The sequence below is a fragment of the Schistocerca americana genome, chromosome 4, assembly GCF_021461395.2.
Source record: "Schistocerca americana isolate TAMUIC-IGC-003095 chromosome 4, iqSchAmer2.1, whole genome shotgun sequence".
NCBI lineage: Eukaryota > Metazoa > Arthropoda > Insecta > Orthoptera > Acrididae > Schistocerca > Schistocerca americana.
In genome coordinates this window covers 652619448-652635819 of record NC_060122.1, presented here as the reverse complement: position 1 = coordinate 652635819, position 16372 = coordinate 652619448, and positions in this window count along the sequence as shown.

Sequence of the window (16372 nt, the reverse complement as noted above, 5' to 3'; positions counted from 1 at the left end):
CCCACATTGTCTGAGGATGTGCGTGTAACCTAAACAGACTGAGAAAATGTCCCAAAAATGAAACAGTGGAAATGCATATGCTCGAAACTACAAGTAAATTTAGCATTCGTTTAATTAACCATAAATCAATTTTTAGACCATAATAATTGAGTGGAGACACTCCTAATCTTAATCCACTCTGTCATCTTACACAAAAGAAAACAGGTTGACAACATATTAAGATTAATAGAAAACATAGAAAATGGTTTAGCTATTCTAAAATCATCAAAATTCCTAACAGTATCAAGAAATAGAATTCATTTTACAAAACTAACCAGAGTACATGGTCATAAAAAACAGGTATATTAAAATACGCAAATTAATAATTAATTACATAGAATACACATTTTATATAACCTTTTCATAATTAATATTCTCGTCATGAGAGTCCACTTAACGCTAAACAAGAAAATAATATACAGCAGATCGACAAAAAACATAAATATTGACAACAGAATTCTTTCACATAGGCTGTCCGGGAAGAAAAACAACTCCGCCTTCCGTACCCGCAAGTACAAAGAATGCCGACAGCGGAACAAGAGCCGACAGCGGCACAAGAGCCGACAGCGACTCCGCCTCGCCAGTATTGTTGCGTCCGCCTGTGCGGCACGCTTGATCTCACTCGCCCTTGTAACGGCATTTCCAGAACGTCCGTTTCACTGAATTCTTTCGGAAAAACCCACTCCCGAGTAATCTCAAGGAGTCCATTAACACTATCACAGTGGATAACTCAACACTGTGAATCATCTCACGCATGTACTAGCCTGAAACTTAAAACAGCGTCTAAGTACATCGGCAATGACTAGTAAAACACATATTCATGAAATCTTACAGCTAGTTACAAAATCATATTTACATTGCTTAATCTACTGTGACTCAGCTGAAAACTTAAACTAGCAGCTTGGATTTTTCAACTGATAAATAATCACTCTCTCTTAAATCATTTAGTAAAAATTAATTACTCATTAATTACAACTTCTTTAATGTCCTCTTGGTCAGGCAAAAGCATGGTAATCTAGCAAAACGTTTAAATCTTACACTCTGTATTTACATACTGTACAAATTACCCATTCTGTGGTATTAATCAATCCTAGGTTGGTACAATTTCATGTCTACAATGTTCCGTATATCTAATAGTTTTCCAGAGCTTCGATACTCTAAGCAATAAGCATTTGTGTGAGATATACCAATGACTTTATATGGTCCATTATAAACAAACTCAAATTTAGAGATTTCATTGTCTATCTCGCTCGATTTCTCATGAGCTTTTACAAGTACTAAGTCTCCGATTGCAAACTTAGCAAAACGCGCTTTAGCGTCATTACGACTTATGCGAGCATCGGCTTTTAGCTTCATTATTTCTAGCAAACGATCTTTTTTCACACCAATACTAATGTCAATCCTTGGAGGGAATCTGATTATGTCTTCCACAAGTCCCGGTTTGTCTGAAAACACACTCTTATTCCTCATTATTACTTCATACAGGTCTCGTATTTTTTCGTGTGTTACGTTTGACACACCGTCTACAATACTTTCCAATTCACCTTCTACACTATTGTCAATGCCAACATTCCTCACATTACAGTAGTTCAAATTCATACCTACGTCAATAGCATCCGGCCAGTTAACAATGGGTATAGGCTGGTATTGCCTATCCACACCGTTTCCTGCCTCGTCAAAACTACCTACTATTATTTTATCTTGTGACGTACATGTCAAAGTTTTGCTTTCGCAATTAATCACTGCACGGTACTTTAATAGCCAATCTAACCCGATAATTACTTCCGTAGTTAAATCTGGCACGACGACAAACTCTTGTTCAAATCGTGCCCCACATATCTCGAAGTTGACAAAAATCTGTTTTGTGACCGGTTTACTGGCCTTCCCAGTAGCACCGATAATTTTCACTCCTGTCACTGGCATAACTACGATGCCAGGTCTGTCTTTCAGTAACTCAAATATTTTCCCAGATACAGCACTCAATTATGCACCGGTGTCAATCAACACGTTTAGTTGTAGGTCGTGCATATTAACAGACACTACTATCTGTCTACACTTGTCCTCGACTGTTTCTTTATTTTCCCACAATAAATCTTCGTCTATATATCCAGGTCATTCCAGAAAAAACCATCCGGCTTTGATCCTAAATCCGGCTTATCTAGCGGCCTTCTCAGCCTTTGTTCACATACAGTTTTAATTTCAACACATTTGTCCTGAGGCTTAGTCTGTAGCTTCGCCTCCAATACCGAAACCTTTTCCTGTAACTCGTCAACTAGTGAGTGTTGCTTTGCTGTCAATTCACTAATTGTCACCTTCGTTGATTCCTCTTTGATCAGATTGATCTCATCTGCCAATCTACCTTGAGGAATGTGCCCAGTAGTATCTGCAATTACTTCCTCTGGATCTGCACAACCCACACTGCTACCGTCTGACCGTATAACGTCAGCTCTAACCTCATACATGATGTAATCTACGTGCTTTTCTACCAATCGTGGTCGGCTACCACTAAAATTCTCGTAATCTTTCTCCTCAATACTCTCGCAATGTTTAAACTGGAGGTTTGCGTCGGATGGGTCGGCTACTTCTACCACTATAACTTTCGGTAAAGTCTGCAGGTTAGGGCCAGAACTTTCCGTTACTACTTCAACATCCAACTCCTGCGCGACGAAACACAACGAATCTTGCTCGTGCTCCCCACTAACATCAACTATTTCTAGTAAAGTCTGCCGGTTAGGGTCAGAACTTTCTATCACTTCACAAATACTATCTTCCTGTGGGACGAGACGCGGCAAATCCTGCCCGCGCTCCCCATAAACACTTCTCCCGTACAGGCCCCTATAATCACTTAGTTCGACGTATAAGCGACCGAACTGCCTTAACCAGACCTCATCCCTCTCTGCATCCCCTCGCTCAATGACGGACGTGTTATCCGACATCTGATCTCCTCTCAACAATTGCGAATCATTCTTAAACTCAATCTCCATTTCCGCTGTGGGTGTTACAGCTGCCACTTTATAATCGTTTTCCGGAACACTACTGAAATTGTTCTCACTGACAGTGAATGTATTTTCTACTGCCGTGTCTACAGCTGATCTATTACTTGTGGGCTCACTCCTTCCTCCTAACACTGGCACACTCTCCCGCCGTTAAATGTTCCATACGGAATTTTCATAACGACGACACCTGGGTTTTCTCCTGTTATTTGGGCGCCAAAATTTCTCCACGCCCGGTGGGCCCTCACCGGTGCGGCTAATGGTTTCCCTGTCTCGTCCCAGCAGATACGCTTCCCGGATGCTGCTGAGGCGGCTGATCACACCCTCTGGCGTTATTACGATTCTGCGAAGCTCGTATCATACTGGTTTCCGTCATTCCTGTTATTATTTGCATTGTACCGATTGTTATTACGGTCCGAACCATTATTGTTATTGCTGCCATGGTTGCGGTATGCATTATTCCCATGGTTATCGTTGTTGTGGTTGCTGTAGTACCTGTTGTTGCTACCACGGCCTCTACCACTATCGCGATTATTGCGCCAATTGTCCTCGTCCTCAATTCTTTCCAGGAAATCATTGATTGTCCTGTAATTGCTTCCTATGTAGCGTTTTGTATCATCTGGAATCTTCTTGTAGAGTTCCCAGACTATTTCGGATTCCGTGCGGCGATCACGCAAATATTCCAACTTGCGGATCCAGCCCTCACAAAACTCCTTCATCGAGCCGCGCGAATTCGCATCGAAAGGCCTCGATTCGACAAATTCGAGCCAGACACTTTGCTGTTTTTGCTCTGGCCAGTATTCAGCCAGAAACAAATTTTTAAACTCGTCAAAAGTCAGGTTGGTAATGTTGAGGTTTAAGCCCCAACGCTTGGCATCACCAGGCAACACATCAACAACCGCATTAATTTTTCTCTCATTAGTCCATGATCTGGGTAAAACTCTTTCACAATTTTTAATGAAATCCGTCGGGTGTATACCGCCTTTTTTCAAGTGGTCGAACCGCTCCTCTTTCGTCAACAACTCCGAACTATGTGCACAGACTGGCACATAGCTCTGTTTTTCGTCAAGTTTCTTTTGTAATTCCGACACTCTCGTAATTACTTGGCAAGTGGTTGTCGCAAGCGTTTCTACTTCCCTTTTTTTTTCTTCGCAGGTATTAGCCTGCTTCGTCACTTTGGTATCTACTTCGGATACTAAAGCCTTTAAAGTTTCCACCTTCTTTTGATCCTCTTTTTTCACTAATTGAATTTGTTCCGTTACCTTATTCTCGATGATCGGAGCAACTGCTTCTCCTACACTTTTCTCTATTCTGCTAATTTCGAAATAAAAACGTGTATTTATGCTCGCAACTTCCGCCTGAACGCCTATCATTTCCTGTTTAAGATTGCCGATTTCGGTATTGATCACAACAATATCTTCTTTGATTTTATCAACTTTTGTGTTAACAACTCCAACATTGTTGTTAACGACATTAATAGCTTTGTTCTGATTGTCTAGCTTCCGTTCAATTTTTTCAGACTGACTCGTGATTTCGTTAATCAAAACATTCAATAAATCAGTTAAATTCCCGGAAACTACTGGTTTTAGTTCCGTACCGGCTTCCTCTTTAACTGTCCCCCCGTATTCGTCATCAAGGGATTCACATTTGATTTTCACTTCCGATTCCGAAACATTTTCTAAAGTTTGGAATTCCACTTCTGCTCTTTGTTGCGTTTCGGCGGTCGCGTCTTTCATACTAGCCGCCTGCCCCTGAACAATGGGTTCCGCGGTGCCCGTTTCCCACTGTTCGACCAATTGTCCCGTATCCAAGTCTACGAAATTTTGGTAATTGTTGCCTTCACTCATTTTAATAATTTTCAATATAAATGCCAAATCTCAAATCTAATTAGGATTCCTCACATTAATATTCTCGCTGACGTATCGACCATTTCGTAACCAGTGCTTTGTTACGAGATTTGCACAATGCAAAATTCGTGTCCAGAATAATCTCAAATCCGAAGCTTGTCCTGTCACGGTCACCACGTGTAACCTCCCCCTCTCTTATCGACCTTAATGACAGTGAAAAATTAAACCGCGTGTACATAATGGAAATTTGGCAAAAGCAATAGTCATCGAAGTTAATTTGTCGGTAAAGAGGGAGGAAAGGGTTACATCTAAATGAAAGGAAAAATGCAAATGAAACTGGTGGAAATTAATTTTGAAAAGTGGTAAAGTTAATAAAGAAAGTAAATGTGCGGCCATTACGTTAACAATTAACTAGCGGTAATTAGATATTTGCGATTTGGGGGAAATTACGGTCGCCAGTCCTAAGGACAATTACTATAGTAACTGAAAAAGAAAGGTTATTACACATATAATTAGCACGAGAAGCGTGGCAACTGAAGGTTGACACGTATAGTGTGAGAACCGAAAGTTTGTCAGAAGTAATAAATTTCGCTACACTCTGACTTAATTTAGCAAAAGAATTAATAAAACCGGAAAATCGAAAGTTAATTTAGTGACTGAAGTTAATAGTGAGCTTTCTTTCTGAAGCACATCGAAATTCAGTAAAATACGGTTAGTCTTCGACTACCTCAACAATCATTTCAAAAGCTACTTGAATCTACGCAATTTAGAAATAAGAGATTTAACTTTGAACTTGAATTAAATGATTCTGAACAATTAACAATAGTAAAATTTAGTACGTACCAAGCTGAGCTGCAGTCACAGGTAAGCTAAAATACGGTAACAAAACTCGCACTCTTAATTTGTGCTTGTGTAATCTAAATATTGTAGCCAGCTATGAATACCTTAACTGAACTTTGAAATTAAAGCAGTGAAATCGAATGATACTGGCGTTTGAATTTCAACGACACTCGGGTTCATTCCGGAAAAGGAAGGGACACTGCTTGGTAATGCAATTGGGACAATGAGCAACAAAGGTTCATGCTACGTTGCTGTAATTTAGTTATGAAAATGGAACAGTTTGAAAAGCTGAGGTCTGCCATACAGTTCTAAAACTTTACGTGCTTCCAGTGTTCCTTGTTGGTTGACTGAAGGTTTGAAGCCGTCGATCGAGGAGGTGGCGACAGTCACTCATTGTCAGCCGTCGCTGTTGCAGAAGCTGGATGTTGGCGCGCCTTCTTCTCGACACGGTCACCAGGTGAAACGGGATCTTGATGTGCGCCAGCTAATGCTTCCCGTCCGCGACACCGTGTCAGAAACTATCATAGCAAGTCGAGCGCAATTACATGCTGCCCAACCCCGAAAGCGCGGCAACTCGCGGGAGCGTCACACAACACACCTGCTCCACTGCACTACCCCAGCCAGACCCTCCCTCTGCCCGCGCTCCATGCGACAGAGTTAACACTACCAAAGATCCTAAACACTTTTGTTATCCACACGACCTATCGACGTATTCGTTCGATAGCATAGTTTTCCCTAGTCCAGACCCAGCGTATAAACACAAATAATATTCACAAAACAAACCAACATAAATGCATATATATGCATTTATATATATATAAACAATAAAACAATTACAATATATAAAGACACAGAAATGTCATATCTTCAGGTAACAAAATAAGGAAAAAAAATTATAGTGCAGCAGATGGAAATAGGAGGATATGCAATTCCGGCGTTACAAACCCGCCCAGGAGCTGGAACCTCGACGAAACGCGCCAACCAAGAGAGGATGACCCCCCCTTTCCCCCTCCGACAACAGAATGGACGTTGTTCTGACGGCAAAACAATGTGGAGCACGGCGCAGCAAGTCTTCCAAGTTTCCTTAACTTCCTTTTTGTCTTCACCTTTTAAATATTTTTCCTTGCATATGTTTATTCACGGATCTCTTTGCCTCTGCACCTTTATTTTGTTTTCTTTTTCGTGTGCTCTGCTATTGTAGGCATTTGCTAATCAAGTAAAGAGGAAAGAAAGATCAGCACCGAAGATCACATACTTTTTATAACGCCTCCTTATTTTTGGTTTTCCTTTTTTTTAAATATGAGAATACACAAGCCAATAACAGTTGAGAAAAGAAGAATTTGTGCGTCCTGAGGTTTTTTGTTTCGTTTACCTTAACTAATATCTCATTTTGTGATGAGTTTACAAGAGAACACTGATAAATATTATTTATCTAAAATTACAAATTTATGTAAAAAATGGAAACGCCAAACAATTATTTAATTTGGATTTTGAGATTCGAAAAAAACGCGTTTTTTTTCAGTTCAAGCATTAAATTGTAAGGGGGGAAAAAGTCCGTGGAGCACTTAAAAAAATTTGAAAAACAAAAAACGCTCCGGTTATCTTCAGATTTAGAAGTCTGGGAATATTAGTTGGATGTTGTTACACTATGACTGACGCGTTGTGTTTGAACCGATTAAGAATCCAACTTTTTTCTTTCTTTATGCAAAAGATGCCGCCAAGTAATAGCATGATATGTAGTCCACGTTAAATTCGTTGAGGACGAACTATAGATACTGTATACAAATATTACAGTGACCTTGTAAACACAACGAAACACACATTTCGTAAAAATGTCTACTCATTTATCAGCAGGATGAAATTGGTGTGACGTCCAAGTGCTTTTCATTGAAAACGTGTTACTTTTAACACAGTTAGTACTCAGATCCTTCAACTACGTTCAAAAGGAAGTCAACTTTTCCGTCGTTTATAAGTAGTACAATGCAATGAATGCTTGTTACTATTCTCTTATATGTATTACTCATTTCTGCATTATGAAGGTAGTTTGGATACCTCATCACAATACCAAAAATTTTGGCCATGGCTAATGACAATGTACGTAAGCAAAGTAGACAGCCATGACAATGAAACACACTGTTATCTGACTTACAGAGTCATTGGTATTGATGTTTATTTCCAGTTCTTCTTGATTATAAATTCATAAACATTTAAACACTTTGATCATTCCTTTCCGTCTCTCTTTCTTACTTACCCAAGTACTTCATAATATTACACGCTTTGTTTTGTTTCCTATGAATATCACGTTTTATTTAATGCTGATATCGGTCTCACCTTTCAAACTTAACTTATCGTATTTCTTTCTTCATTAAAGCAGCTTTACTGTTATAATTCTCCCTATAATTCATATTATTAAGTAATAACATTAAGTTTATTTCTGGAAAAACTATCGCCACCTAGTCAAAACTAAGCTTCGCAACTGACAAAGTCTCATGCTACAATATACTGAAAGAGAGATATCGTGCCAAATTAGGGATTAGCGTCTGCTCTAGTACATTCCCTTTGTCAGCAGCATCCTGCATTTTATTCATTCAGATTGTAATCCTTAGTTCTGAAAACCACTCTCACTTTCTAATGCGAGACACATTTTTCCGCGATGACATCTGACTTTGCATTTGTATATTTTTACCGAAATTATACATTCATATGATTACGAGCTTTCGTCCATTTTTCATCTCCGCACGCGGCATTTATTTCCGCAGTGATGAGCAGCTTTTTCCGTGAACGCATTTGCAGTTCATGGCGCGGAAGCTGCTCACTGTTTTGTGGCATCCGACCATCTAATTTCAATTCGGTTTCCTGCAGGAATTGTTTATACGCTTAAGCTCAGTTATGACTTCTGTTCTCTGAGGTGTAGTGTAGTCATACATTTCATTCTTGTACACTCAGACACCAACCGTCACATCTCCCAGAGTGGTGTAATACACATCAAAGGTTGTGTCTGATAAACAACTCATAGAAAATAAAACCCCTGTTTATATGATCAAGGTAGGGTGAACCGGATGTATGGTGTCTGTGAAGAAATGTGATATGAAAATGAGTACGCAAGATAGTTCGTCGGTAGCAGTGGATGTTATAAAGTTCTACATTAAATTGCCGTGCTTAGAGACTCCCTCTTCATAAAGTGAAAGAAGCCCCAAACAAAATAAATTTATTACTAGATCTACAGAGTGGCTCCAGGAACACTCTTTCGAGTTTCGACACACGTCTCCTGGCCACCAAACTCCCCAGACATGAACACTATTGGGCGTATATGGGATGCCTGGCAACGTGCTCTTGCGGATTTTTGGACAGCCCTGCAGGGTTAATGGTGTCAATTTCCTCCAGAACTTCCACAGACATTAGTCGTGTCCATGCCACGTCGCTCTGCGGTACTTCTGCGAGCTCTCGAGGGCCCTACGCAATATTAGACAGGTGTACTAGTTTCTTCGGCTCTTCATTGTATAACGCGGTGTTCCTGCCCCAAAAGTGAACAAGACTGAAGCCTCCTTTTGTAACAGGGAGGATGGGGATCTTGTATCGGATTGTGAAGATGGTGCCAGCCGAAATGAAGGACCCAAGGTCCGTTGGAGTTCACGTCGCAGGATCGATGGTAAGAGGAGTACTCGGCAGCGTGGAGCAACTTAGGTGCCACGTATGTGTTGACTTAAGCAACTCTCTGCAGTGGATTCAGGCTGCGCAGCAGATCGTGACGAACGCGGTATTGGATGGACTGCAGCAATCGGCGGTATGTTTTCGCTTCGGTACGCATGGTGGAGCCGGTAAAGTCACTGAGGTGATGAGGCAATTCTGGCACAGCGCGAAGTTCGTGGTTCAAATGGCTCTGAGCACTATGCGACTTAACTTCTGAGGTCATCAGTCGCCTAGAACTTAGAACTAATTAAACCTAACTAACCTAAGGACATCACACACATCCATGCCCGAGACAGGATTCGAACCTGCGACCGTAGCGGTCACTCGGCTCCAGACTGTAGCGCCTAGAATCGCACGGCCACTCCGGCGGGCCGCGAAGTTCGTGCTATCTGTTCTTGGCCACGCAGTTACAGCGTTGAAAGGGCCTCGTTTTTTAAATCGCGTTTTTATTAAACCTATAGGCAGGACTAGATTTTGGTATATACACTTTTGTCTTGAACTGGGATGAGGGATCGCTTGCTGACCGCCGAGGACTGCAGTTTTTTCACTCTGTGTAAGTACACACACACACACACACACACACACACACAGAGAGAGAGAGAGAGAGAGAGAGAGAGAGAGAGAGAGAGAGAGGTACATGGTGCAAAGAAACTAAGTAGACGAAATTTTTGGCTGTTTATGGAAGATAAAAGTGAACAGTTTACGTGACAAAAATGTCACAGATGCACCTTTTCGCGCTGGGATACCATGAAGGTTTCCATACGAATGCTGTTCAGAGACAGTTTTCGTACTGCCGTGTGATGAGCAGTATTTTAGAGACCTTGCTGAAAATATCATGCGTTTACATCAAAGCAAAACTGGTAATGAATGCAACTGACTAACACACTCAAAACAACCAGGTGTTTCACGAAGCTGCAGGTTTCTGCCAAACGGGCAACCATTTCTTCTGGGGTGTCTTTCGGTGACTCGTAAAGCAAGTGCGTCATCTTTACCCATAAAATGAAATCCATATCAGTGAAGTCAGTAGAATTTAGTTGCCACGGTAATGGTCCACCCCTTCTGATTCAACAACGTGGGCAAACATCGTCTCAACGTTCTGTGACGTGAGCGGCAATGCGTGGTGAGGCCCCGTCGTATACCGGAACCCTAATCATTGCCTGAATGTTAGCGAGACACTCTCCAACATTTCCGGTAATACTTCACGGAGAAAAACACGGTAATTTCCTCCACCAGGCGTAGTAGGCAGAAGAGGTCGTGGATAATACCAGCCTACAGAGTTATGTCAAATCACTGTTGATGGAGGAACACACGAGTTGCCGTAGGGGTCTCCAACCCCAGACTTGTATATTTTGGATGTTAAATATTCATTCCCTTGTGAAGGCAGCTTCGTCGGGAAAAAGGATTAGTTTGGAAGTCTAATATATTTACAATTTGGTGTAAATACCATTGGCAGAATTCCACTCCCTGAGGAAAATAATCAGCTGATAAGTATTGTACCTTCTGATACTTTAATGGATGCATGCCTGCTTCGTGCGAAGCGTTCTACATATTGGTTGAAAAATGGTTCAAATGGCTCTAAGCACTATGGGACTTAACATCTGAGGTCATCAGTCCCCCAGACTTAGAACTACTTAATCCCTAACTAACCTAAGGACATCACACACATCCATGCCCGAGGCAGGATTCGAACCTGCGACCGTAGCGGTTGCGCGGTTCCAGACTGTAGCGCCTAAAACCACACGGCCACCCCGGCCGGCCATTCTTTTTCCTCGTCAGTGGTTCGTCAGTTCTGCCAATTATAAAGAGAAAATCAAGAGGAATGAATACCTGCAGTTCCTGACAAATATTTATACAATGCAAACAAGGAAGGCAATTTTTTACGATAGGCAGCCTGGCTCGCTAGCGTTGGCGAATGGTAATTCTGTAATCAATGGGTGTCCAACTCATATATTGCCATGGTCATTTTTAATTTTTTTTTTCATTCAGTTCGAATACCATCATCATGAATTATAAAATTTATCAAATATATTCTAATTCACAGATATCTAATAATTACTTTTATGAAAAATGAACGCGGTTCCGGACTGAAGCGGCTAGAACCGCTCTGTCACAGCGGCCGGCTACACATTGGTGTTGAAGGTGTTTAATACCTTGGCTTGTGCTGGGATTGTTCGTTGTTCACTATAACACAGCTTCCTCAAAATGAACGGTTTACGCAGTGTGAGGACTACAAGTTTCCCGTCGGTCTGATCTACGGTATCCTGCTTCATGCAGACGCCCACGAAGGATTTGAAGTGCGGCGTGATTTGTTAACTTCCTGCCCGGAAATCGCTCTGAATATAGTGCCCTGATTATTTGACTGTTGCATTGCGCCTCCCCACAAATGCGATGTCAGGTAACTCGTTTAGAGTGTAATGATAACATGAACTTGTAAAAATCAGTAGAAACTTTCTGTAAACACTCGATATAAACCATTACAATGTAACTGTTTGCCCAGGGACGTAGACACAGCCGGAAATAACGAAACGTTACCCTTCCTACGAAGCAGCCAGTACAACTGTCAACGTTGTCCAGCGTCAAACACTTCATGAAACCCTACTTGTGGTGCACCTGTGACATTTGTATTACGTAACAAAAGTAATTGTTTCCATCTTCTTTAATATCTCTAAAAACTTAGAAACTAAACAACAGAAATGCAATAACTGCTACGAAATGTATGTTATGCTAAAATTTCAAGGGTTCTACAAGAAAGAGAAAATGTGTCAGATGTTTCGATTTATCCCATTTTCTCTTAACTTCATACGATAATATTAATACATAAATACGGCACACGTTATTTCCTACATCTTCAGAAAAAGGGAAGGAGAAACTTCTGTACTGCACAAAATAATAGTTTTGTCCCTATCGTATTGTCATATGTGGTCTTGAAACAGCCTGCATTTAAAGTTTATTCCTTGTGGCATTCCACAAGAGGGATTTCCCAAGTATCTTGTTCCTTTAGTTGTTACTGTGCTTACTGGTTAGAATCCGGCTTTCATCATCAACACTTGCAGCTCTTAAGCTGTCTCAGGAGTTATCTGCAGTCCACATTTGGCTCCTAGATGAGATTTGAGATTCCACTGTTATAACGACAAACGTCCGATTAATTTGTCTACATCAGTGTCCTTTAGTATGGCAGGCAAATGCATTGTGTTTAGTGTCCAGGAAAAATTTCTAATCTCGTTGCTAAACTCTGTCGGCAAAAATCTCCTACCAGATGTCTCTGTAATCGCGATATATACTCCTAAGCCCTGAGCGATCATTTCCAGCGTCGAAACGTGAAAGGAGGTTAGCGTACCCGAAGAAGAGGTGGAAATCATACACTGGTGTCCAAAATCAAAGCAACAAATCGCTCTTTCCCCGTGTTGTGTCTAATTCACGGTATAATCATAGAAAATGTCTACAGATGTTCGCACAATCGTGTTCTACACGGAAGATGGCATTCTGGTCAGTCACGTTAACGATGATGTCAGGGCTCTTATGAAACGGGGTAGTGTTTGCCGGGTAGTCCCACATTCACAGTCGCCATGTATACAATCGCAGACGGTGCAATATGGCACGAAGAAGACGCCTATCAGACTCTCTGTGGTGGAGGGCCATAAGAAAAATGGAAGCAGAACAGTCGCAAACTGATGTGGCCCCCAAGGCTTAATGTGAATCGTTCTGTTGTTTCCCGGATGTGGCGACAATTTGTAGGGACCGAAACAGTATTCCCAAACACCAGGGCGGGGCCAACCACGTGCTATATCAAAAAGACAGGACCGTTATTTGGCCGTAAGTGCATGACGGCACCGCCTCGGTACTGCACGGAGGCTGGCACGTGACCTCGCAGCACCCACTGGACGTGTTGTATCGATACAAACGGTGTACAGAATGCTTCGGCAGAGTAGCCTTTACTGTCGGAGACCTTCTGTATGAGTACCTCTGAAGCGTCTTCACAAAAGGGAACGTCTAGAGTGGAGTCGTCAACATGCCACATGGACGGTCGAAGAGTAGGCCAATGTTATTTTCGCAGATCAGTCCCGATTTGGTCTGGAGAGTGTTCCTCGACGCATTTGCATCTGGAGGAAACGTGGAACACGATTTCGAAATCCAAAAAGTGTGGAAAGAGACCGATATCGAGTAAGATCCTTAATGTTGTGGACAGTGGTTACATTGGCCTCTTCATGTAATTGTGCAGGTGAATCGGTAAGGTTTAACTGCTGTCAGGTATCGAGATGAGAGTTGGGATCTCACGCGCTGTTGTTGCGAGATGGTGTGGGCCGTACTTTGTATCGATGGACGATAATGCTCGATCTCATAGAGCACAGATGGTTGATGTTTTCTTGAAAAAGATACTGCATGCATGACGTGACCTGTTCGCTCTCCCGGTTTGAACCTCGTAGAGCATGTGTGATATTTGCTAGGAAGACAGGTTGCAGCCCGTCAACATCCACCAACCACTCTCCAAGACTTGCGAGCAGCTCTGCAGGAAGAACTGGCATTATTGCCTCAGCATCAGACTGATGACATCACTCACACCATTCCCCGTCGTTGTCAGGCGTGTATTGCTCGCAGAGATGGTAACACTAAGAAGCTGATGCGAAAACCGTTCGCAAGGTCTTCACAAATTCAACCGAACAGGCTGATGACATAGTGCAGAATGCTGGCTGCAGCCCAGCTGTCGTTACTCCTGATAATGTTTTTGGACGTACTGAACAATTTCCTAAAAGTCACTTCAAAGAACTGTATCAGAGACTATTCTGAAGCGTTCGAGCACTCGCACAACACAGAAACAGTCTACAAATGAAATTTCCTGACAGACTAAAGCTGAGCGTCGTACCGGCACTCGAAACCAGGACCTTTGTCATTTTAGGGAAAGTGCTCATCCATGTTAGCTACCTGAGCACGAGCCACGACCCGTCCTCAGACCTTAACTTCCGCCAGTATCTCATCTACTAACTTCCGAACTTCACAGAGCTTTTCCGACGAAACTTGCGGAACTAGCACTCCTCAAAGTTTCACAAGTGAACTTCCGTGAAGTTTCTAGGTAGGAGATGAGCTATTTGCGGAAGTAATGCTGTGAGCGCGTGTTGCGAATTGGTTGAGCACTTTCCCGAGAAAGGCAAAGGTCTCGCGTTCGACTCATCTTCTGTCACACAATTTTAATCTGACGTGCAGTTTAATATCAGCCCGCACTCCGCTGCAGGGTGAAAATTCAGTATGCTCATGTATTAATTGAAAATCCTAGCTCGCTAGACCATACAAGTATCCTCTGTACGACGAAGAGCTGACTTTGCGAACCATATTCTCACAGCGAAAGATAATGTAGGATTTGATGAAGACGCCGCCTGGTTCGTAGAGGAAGAATACTTCTACCTGAAGGGATCATGGAGAACTGTCGATTTTGGGGTTGGTTCAAATGGTTCAAATGGCTCTGAGCACTATGGGACTTACCTACTGTGGTCATCAGTCCCCTAGAACTTAGAACTACTTAAACCTAACTAACCTAAGGACATCACACACATCCATGCCCGAGGCAGGATTCGAACCTGCGACCGTAGCTGCCGCGCGGTTCCAGATTGCGCGATTTTGGGGTTCCGAAAATACTAATTTATGTGAAGCGAGACCACTGTATTCTTCCAAACTTATCGCTTGTGTTGTGGTAGGCAGCAGAAGAGTTACTGGGCCTTTTTTGATGCGAGAATAGATAACTAATGAATGTTACGTTGAAATTTTGGAACAGTTTATCGTCACACAGCAAGATAAAAATTTGAGGGAAAACAGAGATACGAACAGAGTATATTTTTTATAGTTTATTTAATTTCTGTTGACATTACAGACTGATTCATGCTAGATAGGTCCGGCCACATCGCATCAAACTCGTGTTCCGCTGTCTTGACGAATACCTCGGGAGAGAAGTTATTGCGTTGGATTATCTCAAATTTACTCGCTTAGGCATTTATTGACCTCCATATTAACCCAATATGACTCGTGTCACTGCTTTTTGTGGTACACATTGAAAGACTTTGCCAATCGGTACTATCCCGCCATACTGGGCGATGTTGTATCGTCGATCTGTATAGCTACTGAATTTCTCTCCTTTCAAACACTACATGATTGAGGAAGAATCTATTTATGCGTGTTGATAAGAACTGTACAGCGTTTAGCGTCATCTGTTATCAGCTTTTTTAACTAATATTTAGAAACTTATGTACCATATTCTTATAGCTTTCACAATAGGTATATCGTTTGTTGTATTCTTCTGTCGATCTCTGTTTCCGTATTATTAAGTTTTAAAACGAGGGAGTCCGTTGTTGGACATCCTGTATATGTGCCTAATACACTTCAATATTACACACTTCACGTAAATCAGTGTTGACGTCTACCCAAGTACTCTAATATTCGTGAGTAAATTCTTCGCCTCGACATTTCTTCAACACTCGCAGCTCTCTCTCAGAAAGTTTCTTGTGTCAGTTTGGAAGCAAACCACACTGAACCTCTATTGCGTATCACGCTTGACCAGCACGCCTAGAAGACACGGTACTGCGGAGAAATGGTCAACCCATACCCTATGAGATTGTTTCCAGCGTGAAACTTTCTCAGATCTGAGCACTGAATTGGAGTTTCCTGGTAATGACCACGATGACCTTTCCTCCAGTAGCGCTCAGGTAGCGAAATACGCAGAAGAGATTCTGTGAGGATTGGAGAACAGGGGACAGCTGCTAATAGAAAAGAATCTGTTATGAAATGACAGGGGTGGGGCGTCGTGAGTCGTGCCGTTAAGAGCATTTTATTTTGAAAGAACATTTCCCGCGAATGGCAATGTTCCAGGTTCCTGAGTCTGGAACTTCTACGCTATTTTAATCTGCCTGTAAGTTTCGAACGAACGCCTCCTGTGTTGCAGTGTGAAGGATTCATTAGAGAATACTGTTGTTTAACAGG